Consider the following 27,714-nt stretch of genomic DNA (forward strand, 5'->3'; position numbering starts at 1 on the left):
GAAAATACAAATTACTTTAAAAAACTGTGATTTGTTCCTACAGGATATACAAATTATCAGTCCTTTACATTAGGAAGACTCACTGGTTGGAGGGAGGAATCTGAGTGAGTGTCTTTGAACTGAATGGAGTTCGCCACACCTAAGATTCTCTTCCTGTTTGATAGAGCAAGGAGGAGAAACCTGCCTCTGAAACACTGATCCCCGTGTAGTAACGCATGATCAATTGTCAGACTTCTGGGTCTTTTCGCATGAGGGAGGAAAATGTCACCTCATACGAAAATAAGCTAAGATGAACCTTAAGAGTCTGAGATAGTCAGACAAATACAAGTATCAGGTTTGTCTTATTGTCAGGGTCTCTTTCCTCCCCTTAAAGGAAGGAGCCGGTTTGCTTCTATAATCCAGGAAGAAAAAATAGAACAGAAGCTCAATGTATAGACTTATCTGCATCGACCGCCAGTTCCAGTATGTAACAGCTCAAGTAAACTTGATGCCCGAAAGAAGAGAGGAAGGATGAAAAGGAAGGAGGAGGAGGAGGAGGAGGAGGAGGAGGAGGAGGAGGAGGAGGAGGAGGAGGAGGAGGAGGAGGAGGAGGAGGAGGAGGAGGAGGAGGAGGAGGAGGAGAGGCCAGTCACTCCCACAGTCATTCTCACATCCACAACTGAACATCTTGGGCGAGATGCAACCCTGTTCTGTTAGAGGAGCCAGGTAAGCTACACAGCTTGTTAAGCAGCCACCACAGGTCCCAAGGAAAAAGTATCCAAGGACTTGTGGGCAATGTCCCAAGACCACATCCCAACTTTCAGTACCTGAGGAACCGACAGGTTCTTCTGGAATGCAAGGGTTGGACCAATGCCCCTGACTTTGTGAGCTCTCGAGCAGAAGGTACCAGTGTCATCTTTGCCAGCAGCAGAGTACACTCTCCTGATCGGCTCATGAAGCCAAAAAGAAATCGTGTTGTTGTACACTTCTTCCTTGGACAAGCCAATGCTAACGAAGAGTCGTTGACACTCACGCCGGTGATGACAAGTTCTCTTCAGATAGTGCCACAGCACTCTAACAGGACAAAGTAGCATCTCGTCTGGGTCATTATCTCCAAAGTCCTCTAGGGAGGGGATCATGAAGGACCTGAACCTAGTATCAGGGACCGAAGGGTTCTGAGTCTTCACTACTTAATCTGGGACGAAAGCGAGTGTGATTGATCCCTATCCCCTCAAGTCCATACAGTTCTCCTACTATCTTTGACAATGCCAGGGCAAGCAGGAAGACTGTCTTGAGGGTCAGATTCCTGTCTGACGACTCTCATAAAGGCTTGTACGGTGATAGAGTCAGGCTCCTCAAAACAAGAGCCACATCCCACACAGGGTGCCTGAGGTCCCTCGGTGGGCAAGACCTTCCGAAGCTTCTCATCAGTAGCGAAATCTCGAAAGAGGTGTTGATGTCTACATCTTTCAGCCCCAAGACTAGGCAGAGTGCAGCCTTATAGCCTTCCACGGCTGAAACGGAGAGAAGCTTCTCTCGGCGAAGGAAGGTTAAGTCCACAACTAGATGAACAGTAGCTCTGACCAGAAGAGACCCTGTCTGTGACACCAACCACAGAAGACGGCCCATTTTTCCCTGGTATACCACTGCAAAGGACTGTTTGAGGTATCCAGCCATCTCTGTTGCTGCGTGGCGCAAAAAGCCTCTCGCTCATAAGAGATGCTGGATAACCACCAGCCATGAAGACACGGGCTGCACTGCCTGGTGGTACTGCTCGACGTGGGGTTGACATAGAAGATTGGGCCAGGGAGGAATCTCTCTCGGTGCCTCGGAGAGCAGAGCTAGCAGGTCAGGATACCAAACAGCCTGCAGACATTTGGGAGCCACCAGAATCATCCTGAGACTCGGGGTGATCAACACTTGGCTGATCACCCTGCAAATCAGACAAAATGGAGGATAGACATAGACATCAAGGTTGTCCCACGGGTGCTGAAAAGCATTCTCCTCAGCGGCCCATGGGTCCGGCCTGATGGAACAGAAGACTTGAAGTTTTCTGTTGTGCCAGGCGGTGAACAGATCTATGACTGGACATCCCCACAGACTGAACAGCCTCTCCATGATGTCCAAGTGCAGGGACCATTCCGTCCCTATCACTTGATTCTGGCAGCTGAGCTTGTCTGCCACTACATTCCTCTTGCCTGGAATGTATCTGGCTGACAGTTCTACCAAGTGAGCCACTGCCCTCTCATGCACCTGCATCACCAACTGGTGAAGCAAAAGGGATACAAGACCCCCCTGCTTATTGACATATGCTACCACTGTGGTGTTGTCGTTCATCAACACCACAGTGTCCCATCACTCAATCCTGAAACTCTTGGAGGACCAGGAAGGCCACCTTGAGCTCCAAGATACTGATGTGAAGGTGCTTGTTGTCTCAGTTCCGCACTTCTGAAGTCAGCAACTCCTCCAGGAGTGTGCCCCATCCCTCGGTCAATGCACCTGAGAACAGAAGCAAGCCTGGAGAGGAGTATGCATACATAGTCTTATTAAGAGATTCCTGTCATCCAACACCAGTCTAGATCCTCTCTCATTTCCTCTGAGAGAGGACTGAGGGTCTTGAGACTGGGCTAGTACTCCTTCAGTCTCCACTGTAGAGAACGAAGGCAAAGTCGCCCATGAGGGACCAGCTTCTCCAAGGACGACAGGTGACCGATGACGACTTGCCACTGCCGAGCTGGCTGCTCCCGTCGAGACAGGAACAGCTGTGCTGCCTTCCTGAACCTGCTGATATGAGAGTGAGGGGAAGACGCTTGCTGCTACCGTATCTATCAGCATGCCCAGTTACTTTATCCTCTGCTTAGGGATGAGATTGGACTGAGATTTATCACAATCCCTAGATTGCAGCAAAACTCAAGGAGCCAATCCCTGTCCTGAAGCAACTGCGAGCAGGAGCTCGCCCAGACAAGCCAATCATCGAGATGCCTCAAAAGACGTATCCCATGCGAAGGGTCCAAGCTGACAACAGGGTGAACACTCACATGAGCACCTGAGGAGCGGTCGAGAGCCCGAAGCAGAGTGCCCTGAACTGGAACACCATCTCCCCAAGGATAAAGCGAAGGTACTTGGGGGAGGATGGATGGTTGGGTATTTGGAAGTACACATCCTTCAAGTCCATCATGAGCATGAAGTCGTTCTCCCTGATGGAGGCGAGCAAGGAGTATGCCGTCTCCATCATGAACCAAGTCTGGCAAACAAATCGGTTCAAGGGAGAGAGGTCTATTATTGGTCTCCAACCCCCCCTGAGGCTTTCTCTGTGAAAGACAGTGCTCTTGTTCAGCATGGGTTGCACTTCTTGCCTGAGTGCGAGATCCTTCAGCGAACCAGGAACGTAGGTTAGGAGACAGACCAGAGAGTTGGCGAGGGGTGACCGAGACTCGAAGGAGAGTAGACATCCCTCCTGAAGGGCATCCACTACCCACTCAGCTCTGTATCGCTGCCATGTTGCCCAATGGCTCGACAGGCACCCTCAACCAATGGCAGCAGCTGGAGGAGAATTCGCCTCTTAGCATTTCCCCTTCTTCCTTGCCCCCTTTCCTGGACTGGAAAACAGGCTGAAAGGCGCGTGACTGCACACCCTTCCTGGCAGGGGGAGGAGGCTGGCTGTTCACGCGGGTGCCCTTCGAAGCCTGGGTCTTCTTAGGGAGGAGGAAGTGCTGGCCTGACCCAAAGGTCAGGCTGCATTGGCACGCGAAGACCCAAAGGTCTCAGCCACTGCCTGAGGGACAAGGCGGTCACTGTCTTCAGCCCGACACTTGTCCACCGCAGCATCCACCAACCTACAGACCTGGCGATCCAAGTCAGGACAGCATCCCTTCTCTTCAGCACCAGTTTTGCCCACAGGTTTGCCGTCTAGTGGACAAAGTAGATGGCTCTACCTCCAGACTGGCACAGTCTCCCGAAGGCAGAATTCTCTCCTGCAACAATAGCACCTGAGGAGGCAGCCACCTTGGATACTGTGAACACCACAGATCCAGCCACGAGACTGCCTGGAGGGCCGCCTTGCCAGTAGCCACCAGGATCACTGCCTCTTGCTGAGGAAAGAGAGACCCCTTCCGAAACAAGGTGCTGTAGCGAGAGACCCAGGCCTAAATATACCAGGTCTGGGTCAACCTGCTTGGTCAGCAAGTACCCCTCTGAGGGCGGGTAAAATCACTTCTGTCGAGGCAGAGGAGGGGAAGGAACTTGTCTGAAAGGTTTGACTGAAGCAAAATCTCTGCCCAGAAACAAGGTTATTCACCTGGTCAAGCGCCTCCTCAGCAAGCGAGGACCATGGCAGCCCGACTGAAACCTTTGGTTTCTTCTTAGGGCCCCACAAAGTTTTGAGGCGTAAAGGATGATCCACAGAAGAGGCTGTGGCCCCTTCCACGAGATCATGCTGACAAATCAGCGCGATGATCCCTGCAAAGGTCTTCAGTATTTCAGGAATCTCCACATCCTTAAGAGTCTTTCCAGGGTGCGGTCCTCCCAATCTACTCTCCTGGCAGGAGGGAGAACCTCAACAGACCCCTTACATCCATCCTGAACTACTCGGGCGTACGATAGAGTCAATCTGAGGGCTGAGCCAGGAATGTAGGCCTTCGTAACTGAACTCGAGGAGAGGACTATCCAGAGTTCTTCCTGTCCATCTCGCGCCTCCCAGTAAAACCCCAGGAGGTTGAGGGGACAGGTGAGGATGATTGGGCACTCCCACCTGTCCTGCCAGCAGAACCAGCAGGAAGGGCAGGCCGAGCGCAGTCATCAACCCACAGTGATGACAGCAACACTGGTTCAGGAGAGCACCTATGCCCTGGTGAGGAGCTGTCCTGAGGAGAAGGCAGAGGTTCACGTGAGCCAAGCCGAGCCAATCGTGCAAACACGATTGGGGGCTGATGGGGTTGAACGTGCAGCTGGCCTGCGAGAGCATGAGTTGTCCTTTTGACTTGCCCAAGTCTTCTCCAAGGCTGAAACCTCGTGAGAAGACTAGACGGGGGACCTTCTCTGTCTCTCTCCAGGTGTTCAGACCCTTGGGACCGAGACACCAGGTTTGGGGGAACCTGACCCGAGCACTGATGGTAGTGCCAGCAGGAAGAACCGAAAACACCTGCATGTCTTGGCTCTCTCTCTCTCTCGCCCTGTGCCTGAACCGGGATGATGAAAAGTCTCTCCAGCACCGGTTGGGATGCTCAGGCTCCTTAGAGACTTGAGCACTCTGAGTGACTTCGACTGTTGGGCACCAGACAGTACCAGTCTTAGAAGCGGACTTCTTAGGACTGGCAACAGGAGCGCAAACTGAGGTCTGTGAGCCCGCAGCTCCCAAAACACAAGACCCTGGTGAGGTAAGCAATTCAGTTCCTAAGCCCAAAGGCCAGGAAGAGCCGACAAGAGATCCCACTGCTTCCCCTGTAGAGGGAGTGAGTCCCATAGAAGCCCCATGGCAGGACTTCTTTTTGGGGGGGGGGAGGTAGCCTTCCTCTTCTTCGGCCAACGAGCCTCAGAAGAGGAAGGGGATGCGGCAGCAGATGAGGAAGACGAAAATGAAGTTGAAGATGACAACACCATACATCCAAGAGGGAGCAGCAGACATCACAGGGGCGGCTAAGGCAGCCAGAGCAACAGGAGCGACGGAAGCGGCCCAGGCAGCAGGAGCATTGGTAAGAGCAGGAGCAGCAACAGGAGCGGCCAGGAAAGCCAGAGCAAGCAGAGCAGCAACAGCGGCCCACAGCAGAGAGGGCAGGAGCAGGAATCATCATATGGGGTACAGAGAAGGTGACCATCATTGACGGTACAGCATGGGATGGTGGGATTACAGCAAAACCCGGAGGCAGGGGCACTGTGTGCTGGGATACTGGGACAAAAGTCACTTGAGTTGGGAAGTGCATGGACAGTCACCAGCATCTTCACAAATGCTGTCATCATCACCATGGTAGTGGTCACAGTATGAGCAGCATGGGTCACCACTGGAGCGCTCACCAGGTGAGACAGGAGGCCCTACAGGGATGGGGGGCCTTCACCCGTATGAGAACCAAGCTGCTTTCAAATCCGTCGCCTACTTACCAAGGAGATGCCCGACTACCATACCTGAAGGAGAAAAGGAGGTCAGGTTAGTGGTGGAAGACTCCTCTTGCTTTGAGGGAAAAATTTACCACCCGGAGTGAGGAGAGGCTCATGAAGAGGTCGTCGTCCTGATTGGCCCCACACTCACTCCACACTCGACGAAGTGAGCACAGGCAATGAAGGAGAGTTCTCTCCTGAAAGAGAGACAGCCAGAAGGGGAAAACTGCCGGGAGAGAGAAACGAGGAAGAAGGGTTGGCCACCAAGGGCGTAGTCGGGGTGTACAATCCTCAGACAGCGCCTTGGCAGCTTTCCTCCGATACCGTTTCCTCCCTCCAAAATTCACCCACTGCTCAGCTGACCATAAGCAACACTTAGCACAAGTAGAATCACGAAAACAATCATGTCCCCTGCAGGAGGTACAAAGGGCGTGAGGATCAACATCAACACTGGTAGAAATTACCGCACTTCTTGCCGTCAACCTCAGGAGACACGGTGAGGGAAGGCGGTTACGAACAGGCTTGTCAGATTTGTGGTTAGCATGATCAATATCACAACACATATAACACTAGCAACAACAAAGAAAGAAAGATCCCACCAGGAAAAAACAGCTTAACGACAATCCGGGCAGAGAGGGAAGAACACGTCTGCACCGTATGACAGCCGAAAGCAAATTGTAATGTTTACGTCCAGGCAGGCGGGACTCCCACCTACTGGACAGTAGTTAACTGCCTAACCACCTTGTTTGAAAGTTCAACAGCTGTTTCCAGCTCTGCTGTAAGTAATTCCTAATGTAAAGGACCAATGGTCTGTATATCATGTAGGAACAAACAATTGTTAGGAGAGGGTGGAAGTAAGATTGAAGAAAGATTATGAACAGAGGCACAGTAATAGGAATGGAAGGGGTTGCAGCTAGTCGCCAAAGGGACGATGCAAAGAGCATTAAGTAATTCCTACAGTGCACTGCATGGGGTGCACTGACGACATTACCCCTAAGGGAGACTAAGGCAGTGAGAAGTCTCCAAAGTATGATCATCATTACACAATATACACATCTCCCCCTCTGTAAGAGCAGCACTTCCACCTTGCATACAGCAGATTAATGCATGTTGTAGTGACAATCATGGAAATACTAGCCTCAGCCATCGAAGCCTTCAACCAATGTAACTTCTGTACGAGGGTAATTACTATAAACACTGCCGCTACCTCCTATACCGTCTGGAGATGAAAGCCAACAGCAGGCCTCCTCTCCTGGATTCTGATGTGGCTACGATACAGTACTCTCAACATGGAAAGCATTTCTACAAGAGATTTTAAAACAATATCCAAAGTTTGCAGTGCTCTACTTGCATTGTTCCAACATTCACGTATGCACCCCTACCACCACATCAGCAGACTGAGAAAGATTCAACCTCTTTAGGCACCACAAGATGCAATTCCTTACATTCACAATACTTTAAACAAATACCTTATCAGCCCAGACAAATTGAAATTCATGTAGTCAAAAGGCTGGAGAGGAATCACAAAGTAATTTATGTAAAATGACAATTTTCCATTTACAAATGCTCCATTTACAATTGAGCTATTTATATTTTCGACGTTATATTGGAATAAAAAGTATTCACTAGGAATCTTTAATTTTTATCTGTTCAGAGTTTGTGACCTGTGCTGTGATCCACTCTATCACAATTCTACCACCAACAGTCCTGCGGTTTTTAGATAGAGGTTAGAATAAAGAATTTAAGCTAAAAGGCCAGGCCTCAGGACCTATGAGGTCATTCAGCACAGAAACTGAAATTGAGAGTAGAAAAGTTTGAGGTTAACAGGAGGAAAACCTTGCAGTTGCACTGTTGAAGCAACTGTTAGAAGAGGGTGTAAAGTAAGATGAAACAAAGATGATATTAACAGAGGTGCAGTATAAGGAATGAAAGGGGTTGCAGCTAGGGGCCTAAGGGACGCTTCAAAAAACCTTAAGTAATGCCTACTGTGCGATTTTTTAATACAGAATACATATTCACCCATATGATCAAAGATTATTCTTATGTCTACATCATTTTGATGACAAAGAGGAAATAACTTCTGTTGGAATGGTATATTAATTCTCATTCATTAACCCCCTATACTTTTTACCTTAGAGTAAATCGAGTAACCTATGGAACAAATATCTTACGAAAAAATAGCTAAGGAATGCAATGAATAACGCAAACGAGTAGGCTATATGTGATGTGCATTGTATTGTATAAGTTTTTAAACTGATGTCATTTACGACAGCAATAGCTTTAATTGGTAGTAGAGGAAATTACCCAAATTTGGAAAGCAAGTTTTATTCATTAATATTTGGACCTTTTTTTTTTTACCTTTCTATGACAATTTAAATATTTATAATTCGGTTGAACATACAAAAAAATTCTATGAATCTTGTGAGAATGACGGGAAAAGGGTGAAAAAAATCGTAATGTACCTAAAGACATGCAAAGGAAACTTGCTGTATGACGCATTATAATACAAGAGTCATGCAAATCAATATAACCCAGAAAGTCAGTCTCCACAGCAAGAACACTGTAGGTTCTTCGTCTTGAAACAATCTCCACCAGATGCATGAGCATTCCCGTCCTATCATCAAAGTGATTAGGGAGAGGTCCCCCAAGTATATTACCCAGATCACCTCAGGAAATTCTATCACAGTGAAATATGAGAGCCTGGTTATGGTCAGTATGTTAAGATTGACAGTTTATTTGGTTTCATTCAGGTTATTCACGGAAAATTATAAAAATGACAAACTACACTTACATGACCACCCTCTAATTGACCAAAATTTCTGAAAAACTAACACTTCAGAAACTGCAGTTTCCAATAATTTTGACAGACCTTGTGATTCTTGCCCTGAAGGAAAAGCAGACTCTGCTGCAGGACACAGGGGCCTAAGAAATTCTGGTCGTGATTTGGCACAACGCCTAATTCCCTTTTTCCTATCCAAGAATTCCTTTTCATGGTTTCCACAGACACATTAGTCAATCACACTCAGCCCAAAACGTCTGGTCATTCTCCCAGTACCCTTAACAGGAAGTTCTGACAGTCTGACTTGCCCCTTTCAATATCTTAACAGCGATTAATAACGACAGCAAACTTAAGTCTGACCCAACAACTTCCGAGGGACGAAGTGAAGCGATAAGCACAGGACTTGATTCATGAAGTACTCACAACCCCTACTTGTAGAGCAAGCATGGTGACTGCCAGTCCCTTCTGTACCCTGTACCCTGAACTGCTGACAAGTGGGAAAAAAGATCTGTCACACCAAAGAAAACCAAAGACAAAGACTCACGTGCAAGGTGACAGGCATTCTCCTCTTCTTGGAAGACAGGTGTTGACGTCTGCAATCAAAAGGACAGTCATTAGTCAAGATATTACATTAACCCTACAAAGACTTTCATACTGACAAATGTCAAGCTTATGTAAATGTGAGAATTTGCAATGGAATATGACATTTAGGCCAGAGGTCAAGAACTGGGACCTACAAGGTCATTCAGCAATGAAAGGAAAATTAAAAGTAGAAAAGTTCAAAAGGAGTAACAGGAGGAACTCTTGCAATTTTACTATGAAAAAATTGTTAGGAGGGGGTGGAAAGTAGGATGGAAGAATAAAACGGAGGTACAGTAGAAGGAATGAAAAGGGTTGCAGCTATGTGTCGAAGGGACACTGCAAAGAACCTTAAGTAATGCCTACAGTGCACCACGTGAGATGCACTGATGGCACTACCTCCCCTGCAAGGGCTTCTCTAGTAAAGGTCGATGCTGATGAAATATATTTCGTTTAAGCCACTGTTGAAGGTTTTCAAGCCCATTGAAGAAACACAACATTAAGAAAAAACACTGTTGCAAATGTAGGTCATGGCCGTGTTTTCAGCCAACAGTAGTCTTATCACTGAAATCCCTTATGAAGGTGAATAAGGATAGAGCTCACTTCTGATTCAGAAAACGAACCATTTCCACCCTTAAGTTACACTAATGTTCTGCATGACCTTAAGTATCTAATTTATGTATGTCATGCCTTAGAACCAAGATACAGGTATAAGTGTGAGGTAAAACCAGGAGGTTGCCTCAGTTTTGTTTCATCTTCTGATGCATAAATTCCTTCAATTGTGAGATACAATGCAGCAAAGGCATAAGAGGCAGCGTCTACAAACTTAATTTATTCAAAACAACAAAAGAAAGTTCACAGGCTCTTGCAAGCGGAAAAACAGTGCCTGATATGAGGCGAACAAAATAAAGATTAATATACAGTCAATTGCATTTGTTCGAGAATGGAGAATGGCACATAATCTTATATACAAGTTGCGAACAGTTATGATATAGCTGGAAAGCTGAAATTGTAAGTGCCCCTATAATAGTGCAGCAGATAATTGCATATTTCATAAGAATCGTTCAGATAGTGAAACAAGCATGAAATTTTGCACAAGTGCTCTTTAAAGTTCCTCTATCAGAAAAAGGGCGCTGGCCACGCAAAAAATTTAATATGGCGGCCAAATTCAAGATGGCGGCCAGTATCGACAGATTTTGGCTAATTTTTCACTAGAATGGCATGTATTTGCTTCTAGCAATATGGTAAAGCTCTTCCATACTATTTCTTGTGAATATTACGTTTCTGTAGCTTCCCAGTACAGTTTACCTTTAAATATGGGGGCTATATGGCTGCCAAGAAAAGGTAGAAACAATAATTATAATGAGAAATAATGCCCGTTCAACAATTATCGTTTTAAGCATGGATCTTGGTTTCTGTGGTTTTAGATCCTAATGAGGCCATCTCTTTCGAATAACTCATCAATTTTGAAGGAAAATTAATAAATGTAAAAGAGTGTATGTCTGCACACAACCAGGGCACACTGGTGACATCACTGCTGTGTAACTCAGCATGGGGTTCAGTGCCAGCTAATCCAGCTTTACTAATCCTGTAGTCTTAGACTAGTAGTTGTAGTATAGTTTAGTTTAGTGTCCCAAATGCTTTCTAACAGCCCCAGACCAGCTATAGTTAGATAGCCGCACCTGAATAGACAGGATGTGCCAGCGCGGGAGAGCCGAGCCAAGGGTATGGGGCTGTACATGATGGTTCATGTACTTACCGGATGGTGTACAGATCACACGGGACTTAAATGGCACTGGATGAATGATCGGGCTAGGTGTAGGGAGACCGAACCTAGTTGAATCCCATACAGGAATGTGTGCTTTGTTTAAGGTGGTAAAGGATAACCCTCGGCCTTAATCAAAAGTGAAATCATGGCAGAATGTGATGCCAATCCAATATTGAGCAGTAGAAAAACAAACTGGAGTTTGTGTTTGTCTTTGTCAGAAGGACAAAGAGGTGAGCACTTGACATCACCTCCAAGTCATCATGTCCTAGACCATGATGGGTACACAATGCTGGCAAGGAACATTCCCATGTTCAGTGAAATTAATGAAATGCCACTGATAATGGATCCAGCAAGGCTGGATGAAGGTGATGGCATAGAGGCCACTCTCAGGAAAAAATGCAGCAAAATACCATGTGAACTGTCGCTTGTTGTTTAACAACACTAAACTGGACCGCAAGAAAGCGACAATCCAATGACCAGACCAGCAACACTGAGACTAGTCGTGCAAAACTGCGCCGAACCAGTCATGACAATGAAGTTTGCATTTTCTGTGAGAAAGTGGCACCTGCATCTGATCTCAGACAGGCTAGTACTAAGGGCCTTGACTTGAAATTGCGTGAATGTGCAGAGATACTTAGTGATGGCAAGCTCCTTGCTAAGTTGACTGGTGGGGATGTCATTGCACAGGAGTTTAAGTATCACCATGCCTGTCTTTGTGCCCTCTACAACAGAAAAAGGTCCTACCTGAGGAGCCTTGAGAAAGACCAAGGTAGCACTGAGTCAGAATCAGATGTGTATCCACTAGTTCTGTCAGAACTGATGACATACATTGTTGAAAACAACCTTTATTCAGATGATCCAGTCACATTTCGGCTGGCAGATATTTGCCACCTCTACCAACAACGTCTGGAACAATTAGGTGTAGAGTCACCAAGTGTAAATTCCACGAGACTCAAAGACAAACTTCTGGCAGAAATTCCAGAACTTGAGGCTCATAAATCTGGCAGAGATGTATTACTTGCATTTCAAAAGGATGTGGGAAAAGCACTTGCTCAATCATCTGATCTTTCAGAGGCAGTTATCATTGCTAAAGCAGCAAATATTCTCAGAAAGTCTATACTTGATCATCAGTCACGGTTTGATGGCACATTTTCTGAGGCTTGTGTACAAAATTCTGTGCCTCCTCTCCTGCTCCAGTTTGTAGGGATGGTTGAGCATGGGGCTGACATCAAGTCACAGTTACGATTTGGAGCATCAAAGTCAGACCAGGCCATTGCACAGCTCATGCAGTTCAACTGCTACTCCCGATACAAAGAGGGAGCAACAACTCATAGACACTCCAAAGACAGAGAAACACCATTCCCAGTCTACATGGGACTCTCAGTCTATGCCAAAACCAGGAAGAGAAACCTGGTTGAAATGCTACATCAGTATGGCCTCAGTATCTCTTATGACAGAGTACTGGAGGTCTCTGCACAGTTAGGAGATGCCACAGTTAGCAAATATGTGGAGGAGGGTGTGGTCTGTCCCCAGTACTGCGAAAAGGGTTGTTCACCACTGCAGTGATGGACAACATCGACCACAACCCATCTGCAACTACTGCCACTACCTCCTTCCATGGAACTAGCATCTCCATATTTCAGCACCCCACCAAGGAGAACACTGGACAGGAAAGACAGCAACTAAAGTTTGCACCTGAGAAAGTGAGGTCGGTGCCTGAATTGTCGGACACATTCACAAACATCTCACCAGCTTCCTTTCAAACAAAGAACCCTGTGCCACCAAACACTGCAATACCAAAGCCACCAACAGATATCTTGGGGCCACAGCTTGCACTGGAGTATCAGTGGCTAGACAAGGTCATAGTCACCCAGGAAATAGATGATGCAGTGAATCTGACGTGGTCAGCTCATCACGCTTCAATGAAGAGAAGCCCAGAATTTGAAGTAACCATAACTTCATTGCTTCCTCTCCTGCGTGATCAGGCTCATTCTGTTGCTACGATCAAACACGTGATGCAGAAAGTGCAGGATGTCACTGATTTTCTGAACCCTGGCCAGATACCCATAATCACAGCTGATCAGCCAATCTATGCCGTAGCAAAGCAGGTGCAGTGGCAGTGGCCTGATCAGTATGGCGAAGACAAGTATCTGGTAATGTTTGGTGGTCTGCACATTGAGATGGCAGCAATGACATCTCTTGGTACTCTTCTTCATGGCAGTGGTTGGACAGGAGCTCTGGTGGAGGCAGGAGTTGCTTCATCTGGAACTGCAGAATCCTTCCTGTCAGCTGCAAGTGTAACCAGGACACGGCAGATGCACCAGGTTACAGCCTCTAGTTTGTACAAACTCCTGAGGACAGCATACACTGACTACTGTGCTGAAAGCAAACAACAATGAGCAGGCATTAGAGTTTGAGGAGTGGTGTGACCTTCGAAGACAGCAGAGTCCACAGTTCCACTTCTGGCACATGGTGTTGTCTATGGAACTTGTGATATTCCTACTGATCAGGTCCTTCCGTGAGGCCAATTTTGTCCTCTACTGCCAGGCATTGCATGAGCTGATACCCTACTTCTTTTCCAACAATAATACAAACTATGCTCGTTGGCTGCCTATTCACCTCAGGGACATGCTTACCCTAGAGAGTTCACACCCAGAGTTGCACAAGGAGTTCAAGGCTGGCAACTTTGTTGTGCACAAGACCAGTCGCCAGTTCTCAGCAATGGCTCTTGACCAAGCTCATGAGCAGACCAATGCCTTTATAAAGGCTGATGGCGGAGCCATTGGGCTGACTGAAGATCCGTCAGCACTCAGAAGATGGATGGTGGCTGGCCCAGAGATCATCCGCTTGGTGTCTGCATACGAAACAGAGGTTCAAAGTAAAGGAGTCTAATGAGCAGACAACACACCATGAACAAACACCTCATGCGCAGAAGACATTCTTGGAGAGAGTCAGCAAGCTGTCATTGGCTTTGCAACACTTGGGAAGTCCTTTTCAGGAAGAGAGCCAGGATCTGTATTCCATTGACAACAAAGACATTGCCCACCCCAGCTCAGCAGAACTTCTACAGACACACCTTGACAGAGGCCGCACTAAATTTCAGAAGTTTTCAGACTCTTTGGCAAACAATGCAGTCTCCTTCTATGAGCCGATAAAGAAGAACAGAACTGACTTCTTCAGGCAGAAGCTGCTCCTGTAGAACAGTCAAAGCAGAAACTTCTGAAGGAGGATTGCCAGCTTTTCTCAAAGCTATTTCTATCCTGTCAGAGCCGTGAGTGTGATCTGCAGGAATTCTTCCAGCACGAGAATCAAACATTCCCAGCTTCCCTTAGTGAGGGTGGTAGGCTGTACACATGTCAGAAGTCTCAGCTGACCTCGGTCCTGGAGAGTCATGTTACACTAGAAGACAAAGAACCAAAGACTGATGTCCTCATTGTAGATGGATCAGCTTTGGTCCATGCCTTGCCACCAAAGAAAGGAAAGACCTTTGAGGGCTATGCACTTTGCGACTTCTTGCCTGTGATACAATCCTATAGCAGCAAGTACACATCATCACATCTTGTATTTGATGTATACAATACATCCAGCCTCAAAGCTGAGACCAGGCTCCAACGTGGTCAGGAGGAAGGCGCAAGGTGACAGACAAGAACACAATTCCATCCAACTGGCGCAATTTCCTAAGACACGATGCCAACAAGACAGAGTTGTTCCAGTTCCTGGCAGACAAAGTTGCCCAGATGTCTGCCACAAATGTTGTCATTGCCACGAAAGGGTCTGCTGTCCTCAGCATTCATGAGGCTAGTCTTCAGGGACTGGAAAAGTGCTCTCATGAGGAAGCGGACACCGCATCTTTCTCCATGCCAAATATGCCACAGAACATGGAGCCAAGACCATCACGGTTAAAGCAAATGACACAGATGTTCTTGTCGTTGCAGTCAGTGCTTTCTCCACTCTCCACAATCTAGGGCTAGAGAAGCTATGGGTGGCATTTGGCCAAGGCCAGAGCCTGCGCTGGATTGCTGTGCATGACCTGTGCAACTCTCTGGGCCAGGAGAAGGTGAATGGCATGCTCTTCTTCCATGCGTTCACAGGCTGTGATACAGTGTCAGCCTTCGAGCAAGGGCAAGAAGACCGCCTGGCAGACATGGAACATCTTTCCAGAGGCCTCCACTGTGTTCTCCAAACTGAGTCACTACCCTCTCAGAGTGGAAGAGAGTGACCTGAAGGTCCTGGAGAGGTTTGTCATACTTATGTATGAAAGATCCAGCACTGCTGGCACTGTGGATGAGGCTAGACTTGATATGTTTGCCAGAAAACAAAGGGCATATGAGGCCATTCCACCAACCAGGAGCTCTCCTCCAACACACCAAGCGTGCTGCGTACCAGGCTGGTTGTGTGTGGGGGCAGGCCACCCAGTGTCAGCCACAGCCAGAGAACCCTGCTGAGTGGGGATGGCAAAAGTCTGGTGAAGCATGGCAAGTCCTCTGGACAACCAACTCGCCCTTAGCCAAGAGTTGCCAACAGCTTACCAAATGTGGATGCAAAGCAGGCTGTCGGGAAAGGTGCAAGTGCTACAAGCTGGGTCTTCCCTGCACAGCTCTGTGCACTTGCAAATGTGAAGTCTAGATAAATATTGCCCTCTCTTCAGTAGATAATCTAGCTTGAGCATCCAACGTGTCATGCTATGCCTACCTTCTTATCCTCGAATTTTTCAAAGGTGTAGGTTGAGAGACCTATACATAGATTGGTTGCGTTTAGTCCGTATTTCTCTTCTTTTCTTTTTATGGTTACAGTCTTAGACACAATGTTGTATGTGACCATACCATTACTATTTCAGTTGAAAATAGCATATTAGTTAAACTGTCTGATCACATGAATATACCATTAAATAAAAACAGTTGGTCTCTATGTCTGCTAGCGCTGTGGATAGAAAAAAAACTTTTATGGCAACCATTTTGTACGCCATCTTGGTTACAATTCATTTAGTAAGGGTTTTCAATAAAATGTGTGGTATGGAACATTTTATAACCTAAAAGTCAAGGTTTAAAAAAAAAACTGTCATATTCCATCCAATAGATGCTCCCAAACCAGTGAATCTCAACATAGATGGCGGCCATTTTGAAAAATAGCCGCCATCTTGGATTTTCAGGTGGCCAGCGCCCTTTTCTAAGAGAGCGTAGTCTTAGGAATGTTTGTGCCTAATTTCATGCTTGTTTCACTATCTGAACGATTTTTACAGCAATCTGCTGCACTATAAGGAATGATACATCTGACATGACATGAATATGGACGACAATATACATAAAAAGGATGCATGGTGTTGGCTGTGTTTCTTATTAAAGGCTGCCACTAACGTTGTTATATCTGCGCAGTTATGCCTGCACAGTCGACCTGTTCAGGCAAAAGTGAACTCACTAATGTTCAGTTGTATCTGCGAAGTTATGCCTGCACAGTCAGCTTGTGCAGGCAAAACTGAACCCACCAACGTTCAGTTTTGCCTGCACAGGCATAACTGTGCAGTTTGTGGGTTCAGTTTTGCCTGCACATGCTTAACTTTGCAGGTATAACAATGTTAGTGGTGGCCTTATACGGATGTGCTTGGCGCCTATGTCAGGAAGTGCCTCTTGTGAGGAGCAGATGCCCTAGGGTATGAGTTCGGATGGCCAGGTAAGATGGACGATTGTGTAGGTCCGTGTGGGACCCCACATCATCATCTGCCATTATCTTTATTTTGGTGAAATTGTACTCAAAATTTGTCATCTGGATTTTTTTTTTGCAGGACAACTGAAAAGATTACAGGTTGATGAATTTTAACCATCTGAAGATAGAAGATAGACATTTTGCACTCGACATATTTGAGTGCAGGGTTCAATGAAAAATGTGGAAAGATGACGACAAAAACGCATTGCATTTTTCACTTCAAGGAAAGAGCTGCACAAAAAACTATGTTTGCACTCTTATTTCCCTTTGCATTTGGGGAGTGTTTGGTTCCCAGCCTGGTAATAATCATTTATGGGCACTACATAAAGAGAAATGTCACATCTTGACACGAGGCTTCATTCTGTAAACTTGCGGGAGTGTATACTACAGCTCTAGAATAGACAGCATACAACTACTGCTTTCGTACAATGATTCATAGATATTATACTTGCATGTCTCATAGATATCTCACTTTACACGTTTCACTTAACATCCCCCTTCTTAAGAAAAGGAGGTCAAAAAACAAGACAAAACTTTAAGAACATAATCAGCACATCAGTGTACCTGCAACATCACTAGCATCAGCACATACAATATAGGAAATGGCATAAAACAAATGGGATAAAAAAAATCAAAGTGAGGCCTTCTCATAAAGACAAATAGAATGCATCATTCAAGAGAGTGAGATAACTTTACTAACACAGTTTTAAACAATAGCAACTTAAAGATTTATTCTTTCTGGAGCTTTGATTGTTCTACTAGACTTTGTTTCCATAATGTCTGACTCTGTGTTATTACTCTTTGACACATCAGGAGCTTTACATGGAGACTGAACATCTCTACTATTTATGTTACTAGCATTGGCATCAATATCAACTGGGACAGGACTCACAGATCTGAAATTAGGGATTTCTGGAGACTTATCTCTAGATTTTACAGATTTTCTTAGAAGTTTATTTCTACAGTATGTTCCTCCATCATCAGTACATACTACATAACTATGACCACTAAGCTTTTTACTGACAGTGACCTGCTTCCACTCTTCTGTTTTATTGTCAATGGGTTGAACTCTAACAGTCTCAATGCATAAGGGTTTCAACTGTTTTCTGTTTGAGTAACGATCAGCAACAGCAATCTTTTTCAATCAGCTTTCTCCTTTCCTTTCCAATGGAAAAGTTAGATGACATGAGGCAATTGCTAACTGTAGGAATCAATGTTTTAGTATGTCTACCCATTAAGCGCTGTACAGGGATAGTTTCTACGCCTTCATGAGGAGTATTTCTCAGGTTCAGAAGTCCCAAGTACGGATCTTCTTTGGCTTTCTTACACTTTTTCATTAGATCTTTAGCAATTTTAACTGCTGCTTCAGCTGCACCATTAGCTTTGCTATTTTCAGGACTTATAGGTTCATGAGAAAATCCCCACTTTCGAGCAAAGTCATCAAACAGATGAGAAGAATATTGTGGACCATTATCTGAAATCAAAACATCAGGAATGCCATGCCGTGCAAAATGATGTTCTAATTTTGTGATCACAGCACCAGATGTAGTTTCTGGCAGATAATCAACTTCAAAGAACTGACTGTAGTAATCAACTGTGACTAAGTAGTTTCTTCCTTCAATAGTAAATATATCAGATCCTACTTGTTGCCAAAGGTGAGAAGGTACGTCATGCAGATGTAGTGGCTCTTCAGGCTGTTTATAGGAGTAACAGGCACACATATCACAAGATTCAACACCTTGTTTAATTTCTGCAGAAATTCCTGGCCAATATATTAGTTCTCGGGTTCGGCATAGACAAGAGTTTATACCAGAATGACCAGCATGTACCCTCTGTTTCATTTCATACCTCATAGATGTTAGAATGACTATACGTTCACCACGAAGAATTATTCCATCTTGTACTGACAGTTCATCTCTGTAATTGAAATAGGGTGTAAAGGACTGAGGTATTAAAGACTTATTTTGAGGGCAACCTTCCATGATAGTCTGTTTGAGAGTCTTCAAGGTATTATCAGATTGTGTTTTTATTCTAATTTCATCAAGACGATATGGCTTAAATGACGAAAATGACAGACTCTTGACAGATACAACTTCACACTTCAAACTAGATGTAGGGGCACGAGACAGTGCATCAGCAATTGGAATATCCTTGCCAGATTTGTAGACGACTTCAAAATTGTACTCTTGAGCACGAAGAAGCATTGCTTGTAACCGTTAGGGGCACACATGAGAGGTTTCTTAACAATAGATACTAATGGTTGGTGGTCAGTGAATACAGTCACAAAACGACCAAAAGTGAAATGATGAAATTTGTTCAAACCATACTGAATTGCAAGCATCTCCTTTTCAATTTGAGCATAATTTCTTTCAGCATTTGAGAGAGCTCGGCTTGCAAAGGCAATAGGCTTTCCTTCTTGCATCAGTGTTTAGCCTAAACCATACTCAGATGCATCATTTTCTTTGCGTTTGAGGATTAACAATATTCCTTCTACATACAGGCTACCTAATGGAATTTGTTTACTCTTATTCCAAGTGGACAACACTTTGCTAGTTTTCTCAACATATCGAACATATTTTACAGGTAAAATGTTAAGAGTGGAACCAGTAACAATTTGAAAATTTACCTTTTGACCATCTATTACCATACAACATTTGGTATCCTTCAGAGAATTACCTTTATCAACAGCTTCAGTATAATTCACCCATTCAGCATCAGAAGATTCATTATCATCAACTTGATGTACATGTTTATATCTAACCTTTTGTTTGGCACAAGATCTAGCATTTTTATTTATAGAAAGTTGACATTTCAGAGCAAAATGATTTGTTTGTAGACATCTACATTTCTTTCCATAAGCTGGACACATGTCCTTCTTTAAAACATGCTTTTGACCACAGAACAGATTCTTTATTAACAGAATTATTTACGGGAACATTTTTAAGATACATAGGCTTAAATGACTTGGTACCTTGCTTTTTGTAATAAACAACTTTATGCACTTCAGCACTTTCAGGACATAGCACCTTATTCTTAAGGAAAGCATTCTCAGCAGCTTTACATATGTCAATGCACTTTTCTAAAGTAAGTTTTCTAACCTCAAGCAAGTCTTTTGGGCACTGGTGTCTTATCATAGAGTCTAAACAGTTATCACCGTAGCCACAAGTTTTAATTGGCAACCTCAAATCAGAAAGAACTTGTCAAATCCTTCACCTTCCTCTTGACAGCGACTGCTGAAAATGAAGCGTTCTTAAGTTTCGTTAACTTCAACAACGCATTCATCAAATTTACTTATGATTTCCGTAAGTTCTGGGTAAGTTCTACATATTAGCTCCGCGCCTGTTTTTACCTTTTCAACTGGTTTTTTCTACACTTTTAGGGGTTCTGATACTGGCGGTGCATCTGTTTGTTGTCGGCCACATCAGGGTTGCCAGGTCTGTCCTCTTTGAAACCCGCCTGTCCTTTATTTTTGAAGAAAAAAAGGACAGTCAAAAACTGTCCTTTTCTGTCACTGTTTCACTTCCTCTTATATCTCTATTTCCAGGTCTTGTCAGTTTCATGTTATCACAAACACTAATTACAATGATTATAAAATTAATCAAAAATATAAATACATCATCCCATTCAACTAATGCTACTATGAATTAACAGTTCAATATGTCAGTCACCATATTTGCTAAACACGTACCACTTTAAATGTTAACGTTTTGCAGTCATTGCAATGGTTGTCAGACTTGCATCAACAACGCGAAGGCGCCTCCAGTCCGCTTTTTACAGATGTTCCTAATGATGTGACAAAGGGTCAAAAAATATTGATTAAATATACTGAATTTGGAATCTGCTTGTTTTCCTGCACCTGCTCCTCTTAACACAATATACAGTATATATATATATTATATTATATATATATATATATATATATATATATATATATATATATAATGACTGTCCTTTTTTTATCTCAAATGTCCTATTTTCAAATGACTACTGTCCATTTTGTGCTCAAGCATCAGGCAACCCTGGGCCAAATGGAATGTCCCTTCACCATGTTTAGTACTGGGCCAGGGGGTTTTTACCCCTCGTTAACAAGTTATTGCACTTGCCGGACGGGATATGAATCGTTCAAAACAGACTTTGCCATGCTCTGTCTTGTGAAGATCTGATTAAATGGAAACCCCTTGTTGGATGGACTTCAGGGGTTAATTACAGGTTAATTACACTTGAGCGCCAAAAATTAAAGGTAAATTCATAATTAGCAACCAAATAACTGTAGAAAAAGTTAAGTTGAAGGCAGTCACCGCCACAGAGCTACTATACAGTTCGGTAAATTTACAGTTTCGGTCAAATTCACATTTCCGATATAAAATTACATTTTCCTAGCTTAAATAGTGTACTTTCAACGAATCTGACCTTTATTTCTTCTGCAAATGATTAGATTTAGAGATACATGGCTGCCATGGGTACCGCTCTCAGTTTCGGGTGGTGCAACGCCGCTACGCGGCTTATGCACATTTTAAAAGATTGTTGCAAGCTCATATGTTCTGGCAAGCGGTAATATTGCTGCTGCGCGCTTGCCACAGGGTTACAGGGAACAAAATTTTACCCCCTAACATCTAGTTACAGTTTCGGTGAAATTCACGGCCGAAACTGCAATGTTACCCTTTTCGTTAACCACTTCACTTACCTTAAATAGATTCACGAAGAAAGGTATTCACAACCTGTGGAGTTCCATTGTAATGTCCATGGAAACGACCAATAGCCTCAAAGTAAGACAGAGAACACCCACTGAAGACGTGCATGACGGAATCCATGGCAGTCAACTGAAGCGCACTTTTGTAGAAAGCCGGCTTATTCCAAAATCGCAGTTAATTGGATAATCTTGAAACAAAGTAACCAATCAGGTTTCAGCATTTGTACCGTACTTATAATTCATAACGAAAAACAAAAGACGATTAGGCATTTTTACCCACAATACATTGACAAAAACAAAAACGCATCAGCAGAAAAACTGACATGGCAGCATAAACGCATCCTTGCGATAAAAACAAGGCACAACATTCATCGGCAAATATCTCCGTAACTCTTAATTTGCGGAAGATGCGAGTAAGTATTTCGTATGAATCATGACAAAGATATATGATAGCACGTAAAAAAATATTAGATATCCGAATTTGACCGAAACTGTAATAATACCTACAGTTCTACCCAGTTCTGGCATCTTGAGGAGTATTAAACTGGAATCCATTGTAGACCTTCTGAGCGTCATCTGCTAAGGTGTCCAGAAATGGGGCAACCTGCACTTTCCGAGGCTTTGTTTGCAGCTCAGAGAGGGTTTCAAAAGTGTTCCATCTCTGTTTAAATATCTTCCAGCTCTCAAGAACGTTAGAAGACAGACTAAATTGTTGAGGTGGCTTAATACTAGGTACAATTCTGCTGGCACTGTGATTTTCAGTTTCATCATCAGACATTGTTAATTAGGCTGGGCTAGGCAGTCAGATCAGAGGGAAAAACTTGAATCATGAAGATCAGAGATATGTAGTAGCCCATCAGGCAGCAGAGAGTCCGCAAACACATTTAGCCTTCAGAGACATACTTTCAACTCCATTTCATAGGCTAGTATAGGCTAATTGGTTAAGTTAGACTAATGTAGGGTGCTTGCAGGCAGGCACATCACTAGGTAGGCTAGGTAAGTAGGTTAGGCAAAATTAGAATTTCTTCAGCAATTAGACTTGGTAGCCTAAATTACCTCATACCAAAGACTGGCGACATCAGGAACTAAGCTTACCATCATAACATTACGCATAACCACGTAAGCCTATCAACGACAGTTATCAGTTAGTTCGGGAGTTAGCCTGACTAGCTATAGGCTATACTAACAGTAGCAGCTGGAGAGCGAAGACATATCTTAGCCGGACTTAGAGTAACTTACAGTTCTTAGCCTTTAATCCCACGTAACTGACACCATGTTTGGCTCCCAGCCTGGTAATAACCATTTATGGGCACTACATAAAAAGAAATGTCACACATTGACACAATGCTTTACTTTGTAAACTTGCGGGAGTGTAAACTATTATCTATTAGTCAGACAGCATACAAATACTGCTTTTGTACAATGATTCATAGATGTCATACTTGCATGTTTTATAGATATCTTACTTTACAAGTTTCACTTAACAGGGAGGTTAGATTAAAAAAAAAAAAAAAGGGGGGGTTGCAGAACAAGGACACAGACTACACTTCCCACCTTGGGGAGTGAGGAATTAAAACAGAACGAAAAAAAGTATCCATAATGCATTTGCCACAGAGAGAGAGAGAGAGAGAGAGAGAGAGAGAGAGAGAGATCCATAATGCATTTGCCACAGAGAGAGAGAGAGAGAGAGAGAGAGAGAGAGAGAGAGAGAGAGAGAGAGAGAGAGAATCCATAATGCATTTGCCACAGAGAGAGAGAGAGAGAGAGAGAGAGAGAGAATCCATAATGCATTTGCCACACACAGAGAGAGAGAGAGAGAGAGAGAGAGAGAGAGAGAGAGAGAGAAGAGAGAGAGAGAGACAGATCAATCTTCCCAAGCAGTGAATGTTACACATAGGGAGAGAAACGTGTGTGAAAGTTACGATGAATGCAATTCCCACAGTGGGGGAGAGTGGTTTAAACACAGCATATGAGAGCCGTGAAAATTACAAAAATGCATTACCCACAGTGGGTTGATGTTACAGACAAAGAGTAAGATGTGAAAAATGAAAAATACATGTGGATGAGTGATGTTACACAGCAAAAGAACTGTGAATATTAAAAAATGCATTACCCACAGTGGGGCGTGGTGCTACGAACCAGGGGAGGGGTATTACACATAGCAAAGAGAAAGCTGTGAAAATTACAAAATATGCATTTCCCACAATGGGAGTGGTTACACACGGCAGCAGAAAACTGACAAAAAAAATGCATTTCTCACAGTGGGATAGAGTTCTGTTGAGCACTGCAAAGAGAAGGCTGTGAAAATTACAAAAATGTATTTCCCAAAGTGGGAGAGTGGGTGTTACACACAGGAACAGAGCAAATACAAAAACAGCAAAACTGAAAACTAATATGCGCTCCTCTGGTTCAAGAACTACCAAATTGCATTTTCTACTTATGAATAAAGTAGTCTACACTACTAGTTGCCGAACTACTGCAGAGGGCCGCGGTTGTAGTCCGCAATTTTTACCGAAAGAATGCAATGTGATATCAAAAGATCAAGTTCCAGAAATACAATGAAATCAGCTTAACATATTAAGCCATAAACCATTAAATTCTTTTGGAATCTTAAATACTTGCTTGTGCTTTAAAGATTATTTTGAACGCTTCTGATGTTCTAAGTTTCTTTCGCTTTCAAATCTGACAGAATATCAGCGTCCTGGCATGAGCGCAGTGTTCAGTACCTGCCAAACTACTGCGGCTAAAAACAAATGACGTGGCGTCAATATCTTCAACATTCAATCTGACAGATGTCAACGATAGTTGCGCACTATAATTTTATTTCATTCCATCTGACCCCTCACTCACCAACGAAGCTTTTTAAGTATCTGTGGCATACGCTGATACGCACAGCTAGCTCGTGATCGGTTGAAGACAATGTCACATATCTTTTAGGCTTACTGTGATAAGATGCAAACTATTTCCTCAGTAATTCATCTGAAGGCTTATAAATACAAAGATCCTTCACACCTCCTAATATAAAACATCATAAGCATGCCGATTTATATCGATAATACAGGCTAAGAATATAAGCACATAAAATATGAAATTATATCAAACAGTCTAGCCTACCCAGTTCAAACACAACCGAATGTTGGGCTTTCAATATAATTTTATCTCACTGTGGGTAAATAAGACATATGTCTATGTGAATAAATAAAAGGTACTTTAATTTCTTGCATATAAATGACACGAGTAGGCTAATGTTCGAAATATGAAATATTTTCTATGAGTGCCTGGGGTATGTGAAAAGCACAGTTTCTGCAACATTGCCTAGAAACGGGAAATTACAGTTAACATATGAGTGCCAAATAACTTAACGAGCAAAAGTTTCACACCTCGCTTGAGTTTATCACCCTTTGTGTGCTAACATATAAAGCATAAAAGGTTAGCCTAGACTTTTTAAGGCGTTGGAATGGTACTTAAAATGAATAAAGTTTACAATGATAAAGTAATTTTTACTGATATATGAAAATGTCCGTATGAAGGCCAGTAACATCGAATATCTGGCGAATTAATAGCAGCATGAGCCTATATATCTTTCCTCCGCCAATGCTTCGTATTCTAACGGTCATCATTCAAGCTTATTTTTCCAGTTTACGTATGTGGATGTAATTTTGGTATAAAGTTATTTTTTTTAAATCATGCAATAAAATTGTACACAGACTAAAGTTTGGGTGACAAGGATTCGTTGTTATTTGAACAGTTGTAAAAGCATAGGTCGAAGAGTAACGTGGCTTAGGTTATATTGTAATGAGATAAAAGTGTTTGATATGAATAGACTGATACAAGCTCGTCTTTCTTGTGTTTGTATACGTATATCATCGATACAAATAGCCATATGATTAATAGACGATGGTGCGATTGTTCTTTTCTGTAAAACATTCAAATGTGGTAATTCTATGCCGGCTGTCCGCGGTGAGCTAGAATGTGGCAATCGCCGTTTTCTGTTTTTACTTGCTTTACAAGAATTTAAAATAATATTTTGTCGGCCGGCTGTAACTAAACTGTAATTGACCTTTGAAGACTACACGACTTGAATTACCTAACGCAGGGTAGGTCTAAAGCCGGCATTCGCGGCATGCCCCCATAGCTAATACGGCAAAAATTGTAACCAGTAAACACCTCTAGGGTACGTTAGGTTGGTATTTTTAGGGGTGTTTACTGGTTACAATTTTGCCGTATTAGCTATGGAGAGGGAAGGGGGGGGGGGGCTTGCCGCGGAATGCCGGCTTAGACCTACCCTGCGTTAGGTAATTCAAGTCGTGTAGTCTTCAAAGGTCAATTACAGTTTAGTTACAACCGGCCGACAAAATATTACCTTAATTTTTTGTAAAGCGAATAAAATAACATAGGAAAACGTCAATTGCCACAGTCTAGCTCACCGCGGACAGCCGGCTTGGAATTACCTTCAAATGTTACTGTAGTTTTCAAATCACAATGAGCCAACGATACCAGCCACGGGTTACACATGCTCAAATGCCACACTTCACCCGTGGGTGAAAAAATGGGATGAAATCGGCTATATAGGCCTAATCATGTTCAGGAGGCCCAGATCTCGCCATAAAAACTAAAATATTAAATAACGGTGTATAATAAAATATGCTATGTAATACCTGAAATTTGTCAATTAAATCGCAGGTCTCCCTCTCCCTCTCCCTTCCTCCATTTCCCTTGGCTGAAGATAAAAAAAAAAAAGCCGACGACGACTGTCATATTATTGAAATGAATTTGAAGTTCTAAAGGCGACCCCATTACCAGTCATCTAACTTCAACGCTCTCCAGCTTACCAGAAACATTTTCCGATATGCTGCCATGACCGGCAACAACCCCCCCCCCCCTTATTATTTGCATTGAATATGAAACATTTCCTATTTGTGGCATCCGAAGATAAAAAAAGGTTATGATAAACCGACAAAATGTCATGGAATTGTCATGGTGGTCGACTGGAGGTGGTTCCTCGCTCTCCTACCGAAGATGGAGGTCTAATCTAGTTATCGATTCGTGCAAATGTAAAATGAGCACACAACGAAATATGAATTGAAAACGTTAAAATGCAGAATTCCGTTCAATTCAAGGGCTAGATAAGTGGATCTACTATCGTCAATTTCTAAACCAGTTATGTAGGCCTACATAAGGTACACTTACTTTCCTCTCTCAAAACTCGGCGATTCTTGTCGTCTCTCTCTCGTCTTCCCCGCTCATTCAGGCTTTCATTTGCTAGTGAACCGACGACACTATTATCTGCCCTATGAATAACGGCAGGCTGGAGCCATCATCAAATTAGCGGATTTTGGAACTTTGGTATCTCCCGATGGCTTCAGTTCTGTTTCCGGCAAGATCTCATCATATGGAAACAAGCTGTCTCGGAGGACGAAGACCAACCAAATGCTTAATAGTTCCATAATGAAAAAACTACCACAAGAAGCAACAGCAAAAAATGAATAGATTCACCGGACACCACGACGTAACGCACACCTTTCACGGCCACAAGATAAGACTACACTGTCCACTGCAGCGCGAGGAAGCACAGCAGCGGTCCTTCAGCGGTTTGGGCCACAAATGACTGAAGTGGCCCTATTCGGTATTATACTGGTGTCTACAATGATGTTTACAAAATATAACATCGACTTGTGTAAATAACACTCGTGGTATTGTTTAAAAAGAAATCTTTATGCTGCATTAACTGAAAGAAATAAAAAAAAAACCACGCTCTTCCCATGACCATACGGTTCGCCACTGATTTTTTTATTTATGTATCTATCATATATATATTGTCACTTTTATATAGCTAACCATGGAGATTGAATTGTTATTATTACTAAATCATTATTATTTTATTATTAAAATAGTTTAACCAGACCACTAAACAGACCATCAACTCTCATAGGGCTGGCCCGAAGGATTAGGACGAAATACCAAGTCTAGGCCATAGGCCTAGAACTGGGACCAAATAGGTCATTCGCGTGATGATGAATAAATGAAAATGAAGTTTAAAAGAAAAAACTGGCTCATGAGAAATTACATACCCGGTATTTTCCTATTTTTATATAGGCCTACCCATAGCATAAAAGTTTACATTGCAAC

The 27,714-nt window shown here is 43.5% G+C and overlaps 1 long non-coding RNA gene across 1 annotated transcript; it reads right to left on the reverse strand.

Annotated features, from left to right (window-relative positions):
- Positions 1-6,950: 6,950 nt before the first annotated feature.
- Positions 6,951-27,138, reverse strand: LOC136855162 (uncharacterized). The gene is made up of 2 exons (XR_010857933.1): positions 26,776-27,138; positions 6,951-9,441 (listed from the first exon to the last, which is right to left on the reverse strand). It is a non-coding gene; the product is annotated as an uncharacterized lncRNA (long non-coding RNA).
- Between the last annotated feature and the right edge of the window lie 576 nt (positions 27,139-27,714).

The sequence above is a fragment of the Macrobrachium rosenbergii genome, chromosome 30, assembly GCF_040412425.1.
Source record: "Macrobrachium rosenbergii isolate ZJJX-2024 chromosome 30, ASM4041242v1, whole genome shotgun sequence".
NCBI classification, from domain to species: domain Eukaryota; kingdom Metazoa; phylum Arthropoda; class Malacostraca; order Decapoda; family Palaemonidae; genus Macrobrachium; species Macrobrachium rosenbergii.